Below are 17,306 nucleotides of genomic sequence, written 5' to 3'. Positions count from 1 at the left end.
TTTGCACAGTTACGTTGACAGCAGTGGAGGTCATATTTCACATCATGTGTTGATTACACATCACTAGTTTTGATTTTCATAGTTATCTAAAATAATAGATAGAAAAAAGATGAATACATTGGAATAGAAAAGACTAAAACTTTGTTGATCTCACAAAGTTGAAATTGCTTATTTGGACCTACTACCTAATTTAGAGTTTGCATACAAATATGTTTCATTTTGAAGGGGAAGACATTGGTCCATGAGGATGATTTTTTTTTTTTATGTATTCTTTAAATTGAAGTTGTCAGCATTTTGGCAGAATACAAAAGTATTATTTCTGGTCTTTTAAAAACTGGGAAAATATGTAAAACCAGCAAACTCTTGGTTGATTTACAGTAAATAAATTAAAAAAAAAATCTTTACTTTGTGCATGATCTCATAGGTCTTTTTTAATCTAATGTATATAATGAAAAAAAAGCCTTTTTTTTCTGAAAAACTGACAGAGCACTTTACAATCTGGAGTCCCTTATAAAATATATGGATTTGTTCTGGTTGTGTTTACTGACATTGAAGCAACGTGTTGAGGGGTTTTTTTTGTTTGTTTTTTACGTGTATGGTCAATACACTAATGTGGCTAGTATTTCTAGTGGCCATCATGCAACAAATTAGTTCTAGAGATTACTGTGATGTCAGGTAAAGTCTGACTGACCGACATACTTATATCTGACTCTTTTGCGTCGCTGACCCTGGGCTTATAGTCCAGCCACCTTAGTGGTCTTTCTCCCGAGACTCCGAACTCACGTAGATCCACGTGATATAAGAAGAACTTGTAAATAAACAAACCGTGTTTTTCGATTATATTCCAATTTTTATTTTTATTTGTAACTCATCTTCATACAATGGGTAAGCGGAAATGACTTCATGTTTACACCACAGTGAAATCATAGTGAGTACAGAGGAAAATAGGTTTCATTTTGAAAAAGTACTGGACGCACTTTACATTCATTGGCCGGATTTCTGGTTTAGGTTTTTTCATTTGCCCCAACTTCACAAAAAAAGTGCTCCGGCGTCAGGAGAGGCTGGAGCTGGACTGGATGCGTTGTGAGCCCAGGGTTGGTTTGGTGCACCTGATAGACTGTTCGCCATAAGTTAAAAAATACACCATTCCTTCACAATACGCCTTATAATGCTATAAACGGAGTATCTAAATGTTAACATAAACATGTACAATGGATATGCACAGAACAATATAGTTAAGGAGACAGCTCCAAACAGGCTGTAAGTATGTTTTATTTTTATTTTGTTTTCCTATCGTGACATAAATCCAACTAGCAACTAAACATAATGTACTGACCTGACAACAACAAATTTCAAGACAATTTACACTTTCATAACATTCCCCGACAATGGATATCCAGACACTTCACAGGGGTTATGGAAGTAAACCTCATGCCTTTCCGGTTGGCCAGTCAACTTTTTTTTTTTTTTTTAATGATATTTTTTTAAATGGCATTTATAACAAACATGATTTGTGGGGACTTGTGGGCAGCTAAGCCGATTGGTGATTGGTGGCATTAGTTGATTACATTAAACTTATTGGTGACATTAGTTTTTTTTTTTTGTTTTTTTTTTGATGATAGAGCTTTTTTTCAAACATCTCTTTAGCTCTTTTTAAGATATTTTATCTCTTTCTTTTATGTGTACTTATCTATTATGGTGTGCATGTGTTCGTTTTGTGCGATCTGTTTTTTCCAACTCTAATCTTAGAAAATAAATTATATTCCTGAAGGGTGCAAAAGAAGCCCATTGACAAGCCCCAAGCCCAGGGGATGCAGTTGAACGCATGCTTGGTTTGTTGTATTCGCATGTAGACCTTCCCAATTCCCTTGTCTGGATGTGTGTCTGTCTTGTGTCTGAGGAGCAGCGGATCAGAACCCCTATACATGCAGTACACAGTTAGCAGGTCATTCTTCTCGAGCCCAACATTGCTGTCAGAGAGCCGGGTCGCCCAGATTTATCATAGTCTCCGAATTTTGTATTTCAAGCTTATGAGGGCAAAAGTTGATGCTGACGTTCTGAGTGACAAGCTGCTTTACCATACGGAAATTCCGACTGGACCGTTCCATATTCATGAACTGATTTAAATTCTGGTATAGTACACGGGTTCCTACAAGATACTGACGAAGACAGCCAGTGTGTCCAAACCGAATCTCATGCAGCTGTCTTTGTGGACCTGCACAAATAAGTTTGGAGTACACAGACCAGTAAGGATGTTAGTTTCTTCAAGTTTTAAAGGTTATTTCTACGGCAGTAGCAAATCAGTTCCAGATGTTGTTTACAGTCTAACATGTGTTCTGAATACTGAGGTTGCCAGGCAGAACATTTTCCATGTTTTGACAGTCTTTTGATAAAAAATGCATTATCTCGGAGTCTGCTCCAATGATGCCCTTGCTGCTCCATGTCAGACGTCCAGTATGGATTTGACGTGTATGATTTAAAGAAAACTTCAAAACGGCTTGAAAAGGGATTTATTTCTAAGTATATCTGTTAGGATGTTGCCTCACCTCTCAACACATCACATAGTATAATATGAAGCCAGGTAATGTGGACTGACTGTACTGTTATGATGCAAAGACACAATGACCTTAGGAAAACCTGTCTTTTTTTTTCTTCTGTAAAGTGTTTTCTCTTCTCTTGTGTTAACACAAGGGGTTCGGAAATGTGCATTCAAGTGACCACTTCCAACAAAAAGTCTATTAAAACGCGCAGAAATGTATGTTTAAAGCTTTCACGTTCAAAACTCTCACATTCACACATCACTACTCAAGTTTTTAAGTTCATTTTAGTGCTCTACAAACATCAAACGAGTGTCTAAAGTTCAACCAGTTGAACTTTGACCACTGAGGTACTTGGATTTTTTAGTGACAAATGCCTAACGTCCTTTTCAAAACACAGAAGTGCCAACCGTTTGAAAATTGATCATGAAGGAGAGAAAGTAATGATAGTGTTTTGTGCCTGGCAGGAATTATTTGACATCAAGTCTGTCATATATCGGAATAGAGCTGTGAAAGAAAAAGCCTGGAGCAAGATTTGCACCACTTTGAAATGTCGCACCAAGTTTCTTCCAGCTGTGAGAACATGCACTAGTATCAGATAGCACAGTCTTGAACGCACAACTCATGCTCGATGTGTATGTAGCATAAAAAGCAGCAATCTGTGCTTAGGTCATTTCCAGCAGTCGTTTTGAAATGCTTCACATTCATGTCAAACTAAAGTCAAATGGAAGCCAGCGAGACACCAAAGGCAACAGTGACTCGTGTGCTGGGATGAATTAGCCGGATGCACAAAAACACTCTGACCAGGCTCTTTATGTGCTTTGCCAAAGTCACAAGAGTTTAAGCCATGAATACTCGCCAAAACATTTATTTTATTTTTTGCAGGCAGTCCAGAAAACTCAGTGAACATTGATCAGACTGAAGACCTGTTGTTCATATGTTTTATTGACTCGCTCCAGGGTCTTCTACTTCTGCACCTGAAAGACTAATCACAGCCTGGTTCCAAGCTTGTGAGGGTGAAGCACACAAGCCAACATAATAAACAAGTTCAAAGCTCAGCTCTCTTTGAGACACATGCATCAGTTGCTTCCCGAGGCCAAATATGATGCATCTGCTGCGACGTGTATTACATTACAGAAACGTATGAGGGAGAATGACAGCCAGAGTGCTGGGTAAACTTCTGCCTTATGTTCCTGAGGAAAATGACATTTTGTTGAGCAATTGCAGCCTGAAAGCTCTCCCTTCTCAGACAACTTCCGTGCGAATGCTTTAAAGCCAGATTTCTTCTTCGGTGAATGAACAAAACCAGCTTATGTTTCCGCAGAAAGAAAATGTGTTGTTTCAAATCTAATATTGCAGGTTTCTGTTCACACTACCAGTGACCAGGTAGAATTTTATATGTTCCAACTCCATTACTTGTTGATGTTTTTATCGTGCACAGGTTGTCAAAAAATAAATATATATAAATAAATAAAACACATATTATTGAATTTGTAACACGCTCGGCGGATGGATGACAGCGAGATTAAGTTACCACCTTTTGATTTTTGACCCGTGCATGCTGTCTGACTAGGCAGTGATGTAGTTTACAGAAAACACAGGTTTTTACAAAGCACCAGAAAAAAATATATAAAGACAAGAAAAACATAAATAAAAACAGACAAATTACTGGTTTTACACAGCTGCTGCAGCAAAAAACGTGTTATTTTCACTACATGTTAGAAAAAAAACCAAGTTAAAAGTAGCAAAAGTATGACAAGAACAAAAAACAAAAAATACTTTACTTTTTTTTCACTGAGAAATGGCTACATGTGAGATAATACTTCAACAGTTTTTTTTTACTCCAATTAGTTAAACTTTTTTTTTTTTTAACTTGTAGTGTTCATGTCATTCTCTAGATATGAATGTTTTGGTTTTGGTGAGGCTGTAGGCCAGGAAACATCAGAAAATGTATGAATTAAAAATGTTTTGTGAAATAACTGCAGCTTTAAGTCAAATCCCAACATATCTACATTTTCCAATTTTTTATTGTGTCTCTTTTTTAACATTTTATTTTGATTTCAGGAAATTAGGTTTGTTCTCTGAAACATGTCATTTTTTAATGCACGTACCCTACAACAGGCACATGAATCACAAAAAATGCATACACAATTTTTCTCAAAACAACTTAAATTTAAAAATGCACAAACATTTTAAATATCACAAATGAAGAGAGCATATTTGATCTTCCAGTTTTCTATGTTCTACCTGCAGCTGTGGGTCTAGATCAGGTGTGTTTCCTAAATAAAAAGCTGCAAGGTGAAGAGTGTTTGAGAAAGTAAACAGGAAAATGGCCCTCAAGCCTGGAGTGGGGCTCCCTTGTTTTTAGAGTATAGTTCAAAGTGAATTGTACCTTTGCACTCCCTATTGATCATCCACCACTACTTTTGTTTTGTACCTTAGCCTACCGATACTATGGTGACTGCTCTATTTTGATTTAAGGATTTTTTTTAGTAGGTCGTAGTAGCAGGATGTCTTATGTCTCTTTGTACCAACTCCACCAAACTTTCTTGTGGCTTTTTTTAATGACAAAACACACCTGATCCAGGTTATCAGCAGCAACTAGGAATGTTCTAAAACTTCAGCAGCCTTCAAGGCCTGAAGATACTACTGCTACAAACAGCAAGACATTCTTAACTAAAGTTCATGCTCCTGTTGTAGAGCTCTAAATGTATTTCAATAGATTTTATGTGTGTACTTTTTAAAAGAGAAAGCCTGGCCCGAACAAAAATATACAACAGAACGCTAAACCACATTTTGTAAGATAATCCTCCAAAATGGTCCATTAATAGTCCTATCCTTGTGTCTAATCGAACAATGTTTTGACTAATGAGGTAACTGTTTATTGTTTTCAATATGCTGCAAGTTTATTATCTTCTTTTTTTTTAGTAGTGTGGCTTTGGAAAATATTTTAATTGGCCAGCATGTGCCACCGTGACAAAAATCTCTTTACCAATTTGTGGCTGGTCTCCGAATTCCCACATGAATGGAGAGGTCAGTAAAGCTGGTTCCCTAAGTTTAATATAAGCATTACATGCAAGGATTACCATCCTGTGTTTATTCGTTTACTTGCTGATATGTGTTCTCATGCAAAAATAATTTGACACGTTGCGCTTTTTATGTAACTATTCATAAACTTCTAACTTTGGAACAATCAGTGTCAGCATACTGTGTGGTTCTTTGTTTGAACAGATTATAACAATTTTTAGTAGTTTACATTGTTTTCCTATTAGCTGGTATTTATGTACATATGTTGGGTTTGTTCTTTATCTAAAGATAAAGATAAAGAATAAACTAGTTCTAGTAAACAATGTCCTTAAGACTGTTGTTTTCAGATTTGGATTCATTGTCATTGTTTTATATGGCCAAATCCGAATTCTTCCTTTACCCCTACGGCTTCTCCCTACCCTTACATTAACCTCTCAAAAAGGAGAGTTAAGAAAGTTCAGATGTCACTCACACTCTATGACGTCATCAATAGTTGCCGGTCATCTACGGTAGTACTGACCTGCCAGCGCTCCGGAATACATACCAATATTGGTTTTATAACTTTAAAAGTCAAGCTAAAACAAAAAAAATCATTACTTACATTTACATGTAAACTTCTTTGTATCAGAGCCCTCCCACATAAATAAATGCGCTTCTCCTCAGCAGCAGAGCGCGGCAGGGACGACCCTTAAAAAATATATTTTGGACAGCCCTACCCCTCCAAATGCCCCTAAAATTAGAGGGGTTGGGAGAAGCAGTAGGGGCAGGGGAAGAATTCAGATTCAGCCCAAGTTTCATAGCCGGCATAAAGGTACCATATTTTTTCCGAGTATAAGTAGCACCAGAGTGTAAGTTGCAGGGGCAAAAAAAATGCATAAAAAAGAAGAAAAAAGCCATATGTAAATCACTCTGCACTTTAAGGAGAAAAGTGCTACGCTTCTGAACAATTCCAGCAAGCCCAGTGTAATGCTGCTTTTGCACTGAGCGCGATTCATGCACCAAATTCATGCCCCCTACTATATGTTCTCGCGTCATGTTCAATGATCAATGCCAGTCCAAAAAAACGTGTTCAAAAACTACACATCGCCCATCATGTGTGGGAGAAGCTACTGTCAACTTTTTAACCTCATTGCTACATGTCTATGAAGACTCTCATTGCCACATGGAAGCTTTGACTGTATTTCTCATTTACAATGAGTGGAAGACACGGATGACGTTGAAAGATCAGGTTTAATTATTTTGAAGAGCTTTCCAAAAGCATCGGTAAACATGTCTCCATCTTTGCGGTCATGACAGTATTCTGAGTCTTTTTTTAAGGCTATTATTTACCATTTACAGCAGAAGTTGCATCTGAATGGCTGCACTCTTAGCGGTTCATCTGTGGCTCTGTAACCCAGTTTGATGACTTGCCACCTCAGTCAGAGGAAGTAAAAAATAAAAAACAGAATAATATGGTCTTGATGCAAATAGGAAAAATATCGTAACGTTCGCGAGGACAACGATCAAATTCTCCTCCATGTTTTGTTTGATCGTTTGGGACGGCGCTTCTTCGTCTGCGTTGCTGTCAATAACAAATACTGATAAACAAGACCTACCTTGTTAGCGGGAAACAACCGCTAACAACCAACAACTGCTACTGGTTAGTGGGAAAAGAACACTTACATGAGCCTATTTATGTTTGTTTTTTTACATCTGATATTAGTTGCTACTGAGTACAAGTTGTATCCCTAGCTAATCTATAAAATACATTGCAAATTATCCTCCAAAAAAACAATACTTCTGGGTTCAACCCTTATCTTGTTCACTGCAGACATCCACAGCTACAAGTTTCAAAAGGTAGAATGTTGGTCAAAACATTTTTCCATCATTGTTAAGATTGCATAGACCACTTGTTTGAGGACTTGTGATGAAACGAAGTGCAGTGTCTTGTGCTTAGCTGTGTTATTTACAATAGCTTAAAATGCGTATTGCTCATTGCTAAGGCTAAACATTTTGTATTTTTCATTTTTTAACTTAAACGATGATTTTTTTTGACCTGTGGTTCTTGTAATGCGGGGCTGTCACACCAACACAGTTGATCTGCACTGTCGTTTGTTTCCTCAGATTTATTTGGAGGAAATAAATAAATCTGATTTATTTGGCAGGTGAGAAAGCTCAACTATACTCCAGTGTGCACAAAACTTCTGGTTTCCCTGGAAGTGACCTGCAAGCGAACCCTGGTGCATTTTACTACAGTGGGCATACAGATGGACTAATCATTGTCAACAGTGGCAAGTAGTCCCAAAGGCAATGAAGGACACAACGGTTCTTAGCATTTAGCAATGCCAACCTGAAAAAGGTGTAAATAGTTGGAAAATATAATTCTTGTAGACATGGCACAAACAAGATTTTCCTACGCTTACCTCCCAAGTGAAATACTGTAAAATAGTGAAAATCTTGTTTACTCTTTTCTCCTAAAAAGAACTACTATTTCCTCCATTTATTTTGAAGATCAGCACCTAACTTAAAACCTTCAATGGTCTTATTTTCATTTTTGAGGAACTCTTGTATAGGTTTGGACTGCTTTCTTTTATTGCTTAAAACTAAATCCAGAGTGGTGTACGCAAACTCTCCCATCTTGCATTGACATACTTTTGTGTTACTAAAGTTCTCTGATGAAAAAAAACTGCCTGTTAAACCTGTTCTTTGGGTTGGTTACAAATACTCCCCTGTTTGTTGAGGGCTGTCCTTCAGCTCCTTTTGATGAGCGCACTGGATTTCAGCACGAATTGGTTTGGGATTTTGGACAGGATGATATTTGGATTTAAGAAGAGGATTTTATGTCGAGAAGAGGAGTGGATTATTGGCTAAAAGAGTAGAATAATTATTAAAGGAGGAAAAGAGAGAAGATTGTTATACTTGCTTCAAGCTCTCTCTGAGACAGGATGGTTTCCAACAGCACAACTAATTTCTTCTCCACAGCTGGATGCTGTCTTATCGGTGTAGAAAATAAGTTTAGCTCCACAACTGCATATTGCTCAGTTCCCGGTAACCCATCTCTGCTCCAAAATGAGCTCAGTGCTGCCCCCCTTGCATAAGGATCATGTACTACTCCCACAAACTGACTTTTTTCCCCATCTCCTGGTTTTCTTGAGTGTAATAAACTGAATTTCTGCATCATCATCATTGTTCAAAAATATTGTTCAAAAATACTAAAACAAATTTGAACAATTTAATACAAAATGTTTGAAAAAAATTAGGTTAATCTATTTAAATGATCAAATGCAATGTTCTTTTGTCCTTTTTTCCCTAAAGTAACCACCCAACAAACCTATGAGTCAGAAGACTCTTCTATCCGGACTCTGCTGGAGATCTCCTCCCGTTAATAGGAGTTCCCCTTTTTCACTGTCACCTGCTGTCACTGACATGATGTATGTGCAAATTAAAGCACACCTCTTTGTCAGAAATACCGGAGGCTAATTTGAAAGAATAGTACATTAGAACATGTGCTTCTTTTTTGACTGGAAGATCAATGTCCATAGTCTGACTTAACTTTATGGTTTCATAATACCTAATAAATAGAAAATGATGACTCACATTCTCATTTCTGATTTTTTTTTTTAAGTTATTCATTTTTTCTTATTGTATTTATTTCTATCCTGGATTACTAAACTGAAACTGAAGGTGATTGTTTCTTAAACTTTTTTTTTTTGCAAACATTTGATTGCAGCATTTTGAATAAACACTTTTTTTATTTAAATCACTGTGACATTCAGTCCATAACATCTTGATAACATATAATTATCCAATCTAGGATGAGGCATTTGTTTGGGAGAATTACCTTTGTAAAAAATGTGAAAAACACATGAAGTACAAGTGAAAATCATGCATGTCTCAATAGAGCAGTGTCTTAGTTATTTACCATCCATCTAGAATGTAAACTGAAAAATCATAGCTTGACAGCTTCATGAAAGATCACTTTCAATATTCATTCCTTTGTTGTTTTATAAAGTACAATCCTGTGAATATTTCATTTTCTGTGTTATAAGTGCTACAAAGATAAACTATGTGATGAAGAGAGTGACTTGTTCTGCAGACATTCTGAGATAAAAAGTGAGGTCCTCGTCTGATTCCAAGAATTAAGTGAACACATTTGGTGGCTGGAGCAAGAACGTGCTTTCTTTCATTTTTGTTTTTTTATGAAAATTTGGTTGGAAAAGAGTGCGGAAATAGAACAAATTACATGTCAAAATTAAATTAAACCAAACAAAATTGCCTGGGACTGATAGTGAGGAAGATCTAAAAGCAAGAAAGGAAAACTCATGGACAGGAACTGAACTTGATTAAATAAAAGCAAGCAATAATAAAAAGCGAAACTTGAACTAAGATGTGGCAAAAGAAGAAAACACAAAAACATGTAAGTGATTAAACAGAAGACCCAATTAATACAAACTGCAAAACAGGCTCTTAAAGAGACGGAGGGTTGCCATTTTTTCTCACTATATCTTTTGAGGCGTACTTAAATGGCTTAATTTGTTTAAAAAAAACAATGACATTTATATTCCAGAGCAGTTCATTGAAAGATTAATTATGAATATTCTTAATGATGTCAAAGCGATTGTGAGATGTACAAGGCATTCGGTCAAAATGTATGGGGGTAGGTTATGTATTACAAATGAGGTTGAATGTAAAAAAATATGCCAACGCGCCTGACATGTAGCCATGTTGTACTGTGTTTTTGTTTTACGTGTTACTAACAAGCTAGGTATGGAGGCATGTGTGTCTCATATAAAAGTAATACCAGAAATGCTTTTTCATTTTCACAATAAGGCTGCAACCGTTGACTCAAAAAACAAAATGGAAAAATCAATCCGCCAAACGACTTTTTCTTTTTCTTCTGAACCGCTCATTCCGTCACCTATTTAAAATGATAAAGAAAATTGCATTTGATGTTTCATTTTCAAACAGTTTTCCATTAAATGTGTAGTAAAATGAAATTAGAAATATCTAATTTGACAATTAAAATGGATAAACAGAAATGCCTTTTCATTTTCACAATGTAACTGCATCAAATGACTCAAAAATAAAATTAAAAATCAAACCTCGAAAATGCTATGCATTTCCTTCTTCAACAACGCTCATTCTATAATGTAATTAAAATGATAATGCAATTCTTGATTTTTGCCTTGATTTTTGAGTCAAAGAACTGAGCTTTATTGTGAAAATGAAACAACATTTCAGGTATAGACTTTTACTTTAAAATATGAGACACATATGCTTCCATAGTCACAGTTTCTTTTAATGTTATAGATCCGTTTTTATTCCTGTTACTAATAAAGTTGAGAGTAAGCATATTCATCGTAATCTCTGTTATATTGATATTAGTTTGCTCACATCTTTTTTTTCTTCCTGTTACTAACAAGGTTAGGAGTTAGCCTACAGGTATTGGGAAAACCCTAACACAGAGTTACCGTTGCTAATGTTTAGTGTGTCACAAACAAGTACGAGAATTATTGTGAAGGCAGCCAATAAAGTCTGACAGACTGACTCCTTTGTCTCACTAAATACACCCGATCATTCGGATCACCTTAAATATGGCATAAATTGGACCATTTATTGACGTGCGCCTTATAACCCCGTGCATCCCATGGTGTGGAAAATATGGTATTAACAGAGCAGCTTTGGATGTCTGGAACCTACTTAAAAAAGCATATGTCCTTACAGAAACAAATAACTTCAAATCTTCTATTTAACTTTCACACAAATGAGATATTCCTTTTTTAAAGTTAAAAGATTTGTTCTCGTTGTTTTTTTTTTTTTCTTTTTTGATCAGTTTTCTTAATTTGCTCAAACAGATAATTGTAAGAGGATGAAACAGGTAAAAAAAACTGCGTTCCAATTAAATAGATGCAAATTCAACAACAGAATAATTGACATTTTTTGGGGCATTTTTCTTTAATGAAAAGCATTAAGCGTGGATGTGTAACTCGTCCTGTGAATGGGGGGGCATGTTATGTTTTCTTTCCTGTCTAGAGCTGCTCCTCAGTCACACAGATCATTGACACACCGTGGAACAAACAGGTTGGAGCGTGGTTGGATGGCTCTACTAAATCACTCACGTTAACGCATGTGTGTGAGCATGCATAATTTCTCTTCCCGAGACCATTTACATTCTGACAAGCAATAATGAATGTCAGTAGACTTATTGCCCTAAAAGGCAAACTTTAATCAGCCTCCTTTGCCTGTCTTCTGTTTAAGTATATGCTTTGGCATACCCTGAATTGTATGCGCCACAATGAAGGCAAATAGCAAATGAGGAGTTTCTTAGGGTTTTTCATTTAAATGTGAAGACCTTTTCTAATATAATCAGCAAAGTAAAATTGCCAGAAGTGACCCTCCAATCAGCCTCTGTTTGATTCATTTTAACCACGGACTGTTTTTCCATTAACTGAAGCACAAGGGGCTGCACTTTTAAACTTGGGAAATGTCTGGAGGTTTTTCGCTTCTCAGACTCATACCGCAACTGTGCGCAATAATTTGAAAGCAGATGCTTCAATTTACAAAAAAATCATGCTCATTATTGTTTTATCTTTGCAAATCTGTAAATCCGTCATGCCAAACAATTACACTTTATTTTAAACAGCAAGCCTGTGTAAAAAAAGTATATTTGTAGTTTTAGTTAGCTAAATTGTAATTATATTTTAATGTCAGTTTTTTTTATCTTCTAAAATACAGTCATTTTTGCATTACTCGGTTTGCTTTTTTTAAATATCTTTTTGTGTTGAGTGATTTGTTGGTGTCATTTGCACTTCAATGCCACTGTACCATATGCATCAAATTAAAAATATATATTTTTATTTTATGTCAATGTTAATTAGTTTGAAGAAGCATAGGTTGAAATATGTTTTACAATAATAAATGAGCACTCACTACAAGAAGTTTCAGAATTATAACCTGTATGACAAACAGAGTGGCCGCATGTTTAAAGATGTGCATCAGGATGTGCATGAAGAATATTTGCTTTGGAGCTTGGAATTCATGCTAAAACATGAAGGGAACTTTCCATTTTGGAGTCCCCTATAACTTGAATGACAGATTGTGTACACATAAATTCAAGATTAGCATTTTTTCCTCAAAGCGGTCAACCAAGCATGTTAGTGTTTAAGTGGAGTTTGAAGCTTCAAAATGAAACACGCTCCTCTAAACCCAGATGCTCTTGTCAGTCAACGATTTTCAGACAAATTCTATTGAAAAGCAACTTCTAAAGGAGCCACTATAATAATCTAATGTTGTCATTTAATTCTATCTGGACCTGGGTGGCTGCTTTTTAATAAAGCAAGTCCTGACCATAATGTAATAGAAACCTTTGAAATGTAAATACCATCATTTTAGAAAAAAAAAACACATCTATATCTTACAGTTAATGTAAGGGGCATTAAAGCCGGTTTTAAAGTCCTACTCCAATCATCTTTTGAGCCATTGTCAAAACGTTCCTAGTGGTCTTTTAATTATGATTATGCCGCTTTTAGCCATTATCAAAATCCTGTCATTCAGTAGATCATTAGAGATTCGTCTCTAAGTTGTGGGTTGGACCGCTGGTGCAGAGTAAGCCCGCCTCTACTTTCTGTTATCTGTTTACATGCTCTCCCACTAGCTCACAGCCCTTCACATTCCCAACCTAATATGACCAGTGCAAACGTATGAAAAGCAATGTTGGAGCTATTCAACAATGCGGTCGTAGCTTCTACATCACATCTACAAGCTTTTTACAGCTGAATTTTTTGTATCTGTTCCTGATTAACAATGATTTGAGCAAATACTCAACAATACAATTTTTGCCTAATTTTCTTTCTATGTCCTCCATCATGAGAAAATATAAGAAGAACATGTTAAAACACCATAAAGTGCACATGTCTTTGGATTGGTTCTTTGCAGACTATCCCCAATGACCAGACGTATTTAAGTCTTTTATTTTGGTCTACAGATAATATATAGATAGATGTTTTGTCCCAGAAGCCTAATTGGGTTGGCTTGAATATATTATGATACATAAGTCTAATTACAGTACAGCTGTTAGTTTGTCCGGACATTTAAGATACAACGATGCACCAAATGATTTATATGATCTTTCTTTTTCAGTCTACAGGTAAATTGATATGTATCTGCATTGTAATGACTACCCTTAAATGGATTTCAAAAATAAATAAATAAATAATAGTAATCTTTGGAGAACTCAATTGTCGTTCCAATAATGCAGAATTTAATAATGAATCCAATTTGCCTCTCCTCAGTGCCCCCTTGGATTATCCTTGGATGCAAAGTACCATCCTGGCATGGCAATGTCTTCAATACAAGATTAACAATTGACAAGGGGTTGCGGGTTACAGGGTGATTATTGGCTGCAGGCGGAGATTAAAGCAAAGCAGTCGCACAGCTGACAGTTTGGTTATCTCTTTTGGACTAAATGAAAATCATGGCCTGAATCCATCAAAGGAGATTAGGAAAATGTGAGCCCATTACTGATGTCCTAACACAGGTTGGTGTGTCTCTATTTGTGCGTCTTTTATTTATTTATTTTTTTGGGGGAAGCCAAATCTGTTGATTCACCTCTGCAACTCGGTGAAGTCGACATCCACGTCTTCTAATAACGGAAAGCTTATTTGTGTCGAGAGCTGCTGTTTTAATTTTCTTCAAAACGCAGCTGTGTTAGCCAAAACGAGCAAACCTGCTGCACCTCGGAAATAATGAGCTAGTTAATATTCTCTGCAGCGTTGCCTGTGACCCGTAACACGTGAAATGATAATAAACCCATTGTTGGATACTCATGCGACACTTTAAAAGAAAAAAAGGGAAAAAAAGATTTATTTATTTATTTTACAAGGAGTTAAAGAGCTGGGAACTCTCGCCGGACTCAGGACGGTACAGTCGGCCATGTAGTTTTTTGGCACTTAATTGGGCTTTAGCACTTCAATGTCTTTTGCTACTGTGTGACAAAATCTGAGCTGACACTGGAGCTGTCAAGGGCACATTTCCCTCAACTGCAGAGGAAATCCGTGGGGAGAGGCAGTGAGCGTTTGTGTCGGGGGAAAACGACGGTGTTTTATGAATACTTTGGCCACTCAAATCCTTCAGCTGTTGTTACGAAAGACCCTTCCATTCACCCACCCTCCCTCCAGTAACCTCTCCCTCCCTTGCCCGAGCGGAGGAGCCTTTCTGATGTGTTTTATATGTTAAATCCATGGTCTCCGGGCAGTGTGAATCTAAAAGCAAGCCTGTTGTCAAAACCAATTTTGTATATCGCAGCTGGTCGTCATGCATTATCATAACACCAACTCAGCAACAGAGGTTTTGAATTCATAATGTGACAAATGTGGGCAGAGAGGCGACTTTCAAGGTTGTATTTGAGTTTTATGCTAGATATAAAAGAAAAAGTAAAACACGCAAATTGCAAAATAATTCATGTCTGGGATCAATTATAACATAACCCATAAGAACCCAGACCCATTTTTACTAAAAAATAAAATTATATGGAATATAACACAAACCAAGTGGACCTCTAAACACATTTCTGATATTTTTCTGTTACACTTATGTCACCATGGATTCTTTTGGGTTTCAACTTATTTTTATAACACTGGATGTGCATTTTTTTTAAGATGTAAGTATAAATTAGTTGTGCATATACATTTTATCATGAGCCCTTTTTTTCTGGGAATTTAAAATAACCACATGGTGACCGTGGTGCAGAGGTGGTCGACCTCTAATTGTTGGATTCTACAGCGCCCTGCCCATGCATGTGGAAGACACTGATCCCTACATTGCTCCTGATGGTCATAGGTTAGTGACACTGTTATGCTACATTCATACCGGGCTCGTAAACGTGTCTTCAAGCGACCATTTCCACTAAAAGATTTACATAAATGCACAAATATGTGCATTTCAAGCTTTTGTGTTCAAACTCCAGTTTTTAAGACTGCTTTCAGGTTGTACAAACAAAACGTGTGACCAGTGTTCGAGTGTTGACCAATCAGGGACTTTGATAGCGACGTATGAGTAGCATTCTTTTTCATTCTCAGAAGTACCAACCGTTTGCAAATTGATCATAGAGGAGAAATCAACAATTGCGTTTTGCGCCCGACTGGAATTATATGACACCAAGTCTTTCACATATGGGAAAAGAGCTGTGAAAGAAAAAGCCTGAAACTTGTACCTGGAAGGTACAAGCGCTAGTATCAGGTAGCAATAGCCCAGAGTGAACACCATATGCTAAAAGCGCGTTTAATAACCTAATTTTAGTTGGTTCTTGAATGTGTGATACAAGTTTGGTTTGTCTGTAGCATTAGGCAGCTGAGCCACCATAGGTGTATGAATTTGTGTGTGTGTGTGGGTGGGTGAATGGGACAAAACCGTAAAACGTTCTGGGCCATCAAAGACGGTAGGAAAGTATATGAGCATAAGCCATTTACCATTTAACCACATACTGTTCCCCAAAATTTCACTTTTTTATTTTCTAAATTTATCAGTGAACAGATTGTGTGTTTCTTTTTTTATGATTATTTATTTACCGTCTCTGCTGCAGACCAGGTTTAATAGGATTCCAAGTCAAAAACAGACAAAACAAAACAAGCACCTGCAAAGTTGCTTTGACAGTGACAAGTCTGATACAGTTACATCAAGCATATGGGCTTTTAGAAGTGCTTACCGGCTTCTTAGTAACATGCTGGGATTCTTCATCAACCTCCACCAGGAAGCTGCCTCCTCCAACCTGCAACGGTGACACTTCAATCAGTCTAATTAACAACAGCGAGAACTGGTTTGTATAATTATTCTGTTCCTTGGAGCCTGTGTTTTCGAGACATGCGTGTCTAATGATAAAACACAGCCAAATGCCAGATGCTGGTTTAAGTATTCTCTCTCTGGACAAAGCGCATCATAAGTAACACAGAGAAGCCACTGATGAGAGTCAAGTGGAGGTGAGCACCATGTTCTTTGGCTGCATAAACAAAAAAGGAGGTCAAAGGCTCCAGGATTGGTTTATCGCATGATTTGAGTCTGAGCTGCTGCTTGCATTGTGCTCATTAACAGAATTGATTTATTTTTTCTTGTCTACTCGTTACATTTGCTGTTTTAATATTGCATGTTTGTAACTCAACACTAAAAAAATGAAAAAAAAAAAATTACTTTTCAAAGAAGTGTTATGACACATGAGTGAGGAATAAAATCAAGATTATATCTGAAGTGGTCAGTCTTATTGCAGCACTCGTTCTCCATTAAATCCTTGGATAATTGAAAAGGATTTAACAATCCAGCGAAGGACTGCAATTGAATGGAAGAAAGGAGGGCTCTTGGAAAATGACAGAAGTTTTCTTTTTTACTTTGAAATTTTGTCAACAATCTTCAGTCCTTTCTTCTGGTTTATTCAAACTGCTGCAATAGCCCAATTTTAAAAAATACTGGTTTCAAGTGAAAATAAAAAACAACGCAGATTTGGTAAGGTTAAAAGATTTAGACTGAGGGGGGATATGGGAGGACGGGTCGAGGAACTTGGCTGGTGAGGGGGTTGCAGAGGGTAGAGTAGTGGGGGGTGGGGCTGTGGTTGCGCCGTGATCTCTGGGCTGCTTGGGTCGGGTGCCGGGGCTGGCAAGCGGAGACAGGGCTCCGGCTGGATGGTGGGCGGCTCATGGGTCCGCGGGGCCCTGGCTTCGTCCTTGGCCCGCGTTGTGGTGTCCGGCGCCTGGCATGGCGACGCCCGCCTGTCCTGTG

Source organism: Oryzias latipes, chromosome 10, assembly GCF_002234675.1.
Source record: "Oryzias latipes chromosome 10, ASM223467v1".
NCBI lineage: Eukaryota > Metazoa > Chordata > Actinopteri > Beloniformes > Adrianichthyidae > Oryzias > Oryzias latipes.
Note: the sequence above shows the minus strand (reverse complement) of the source record.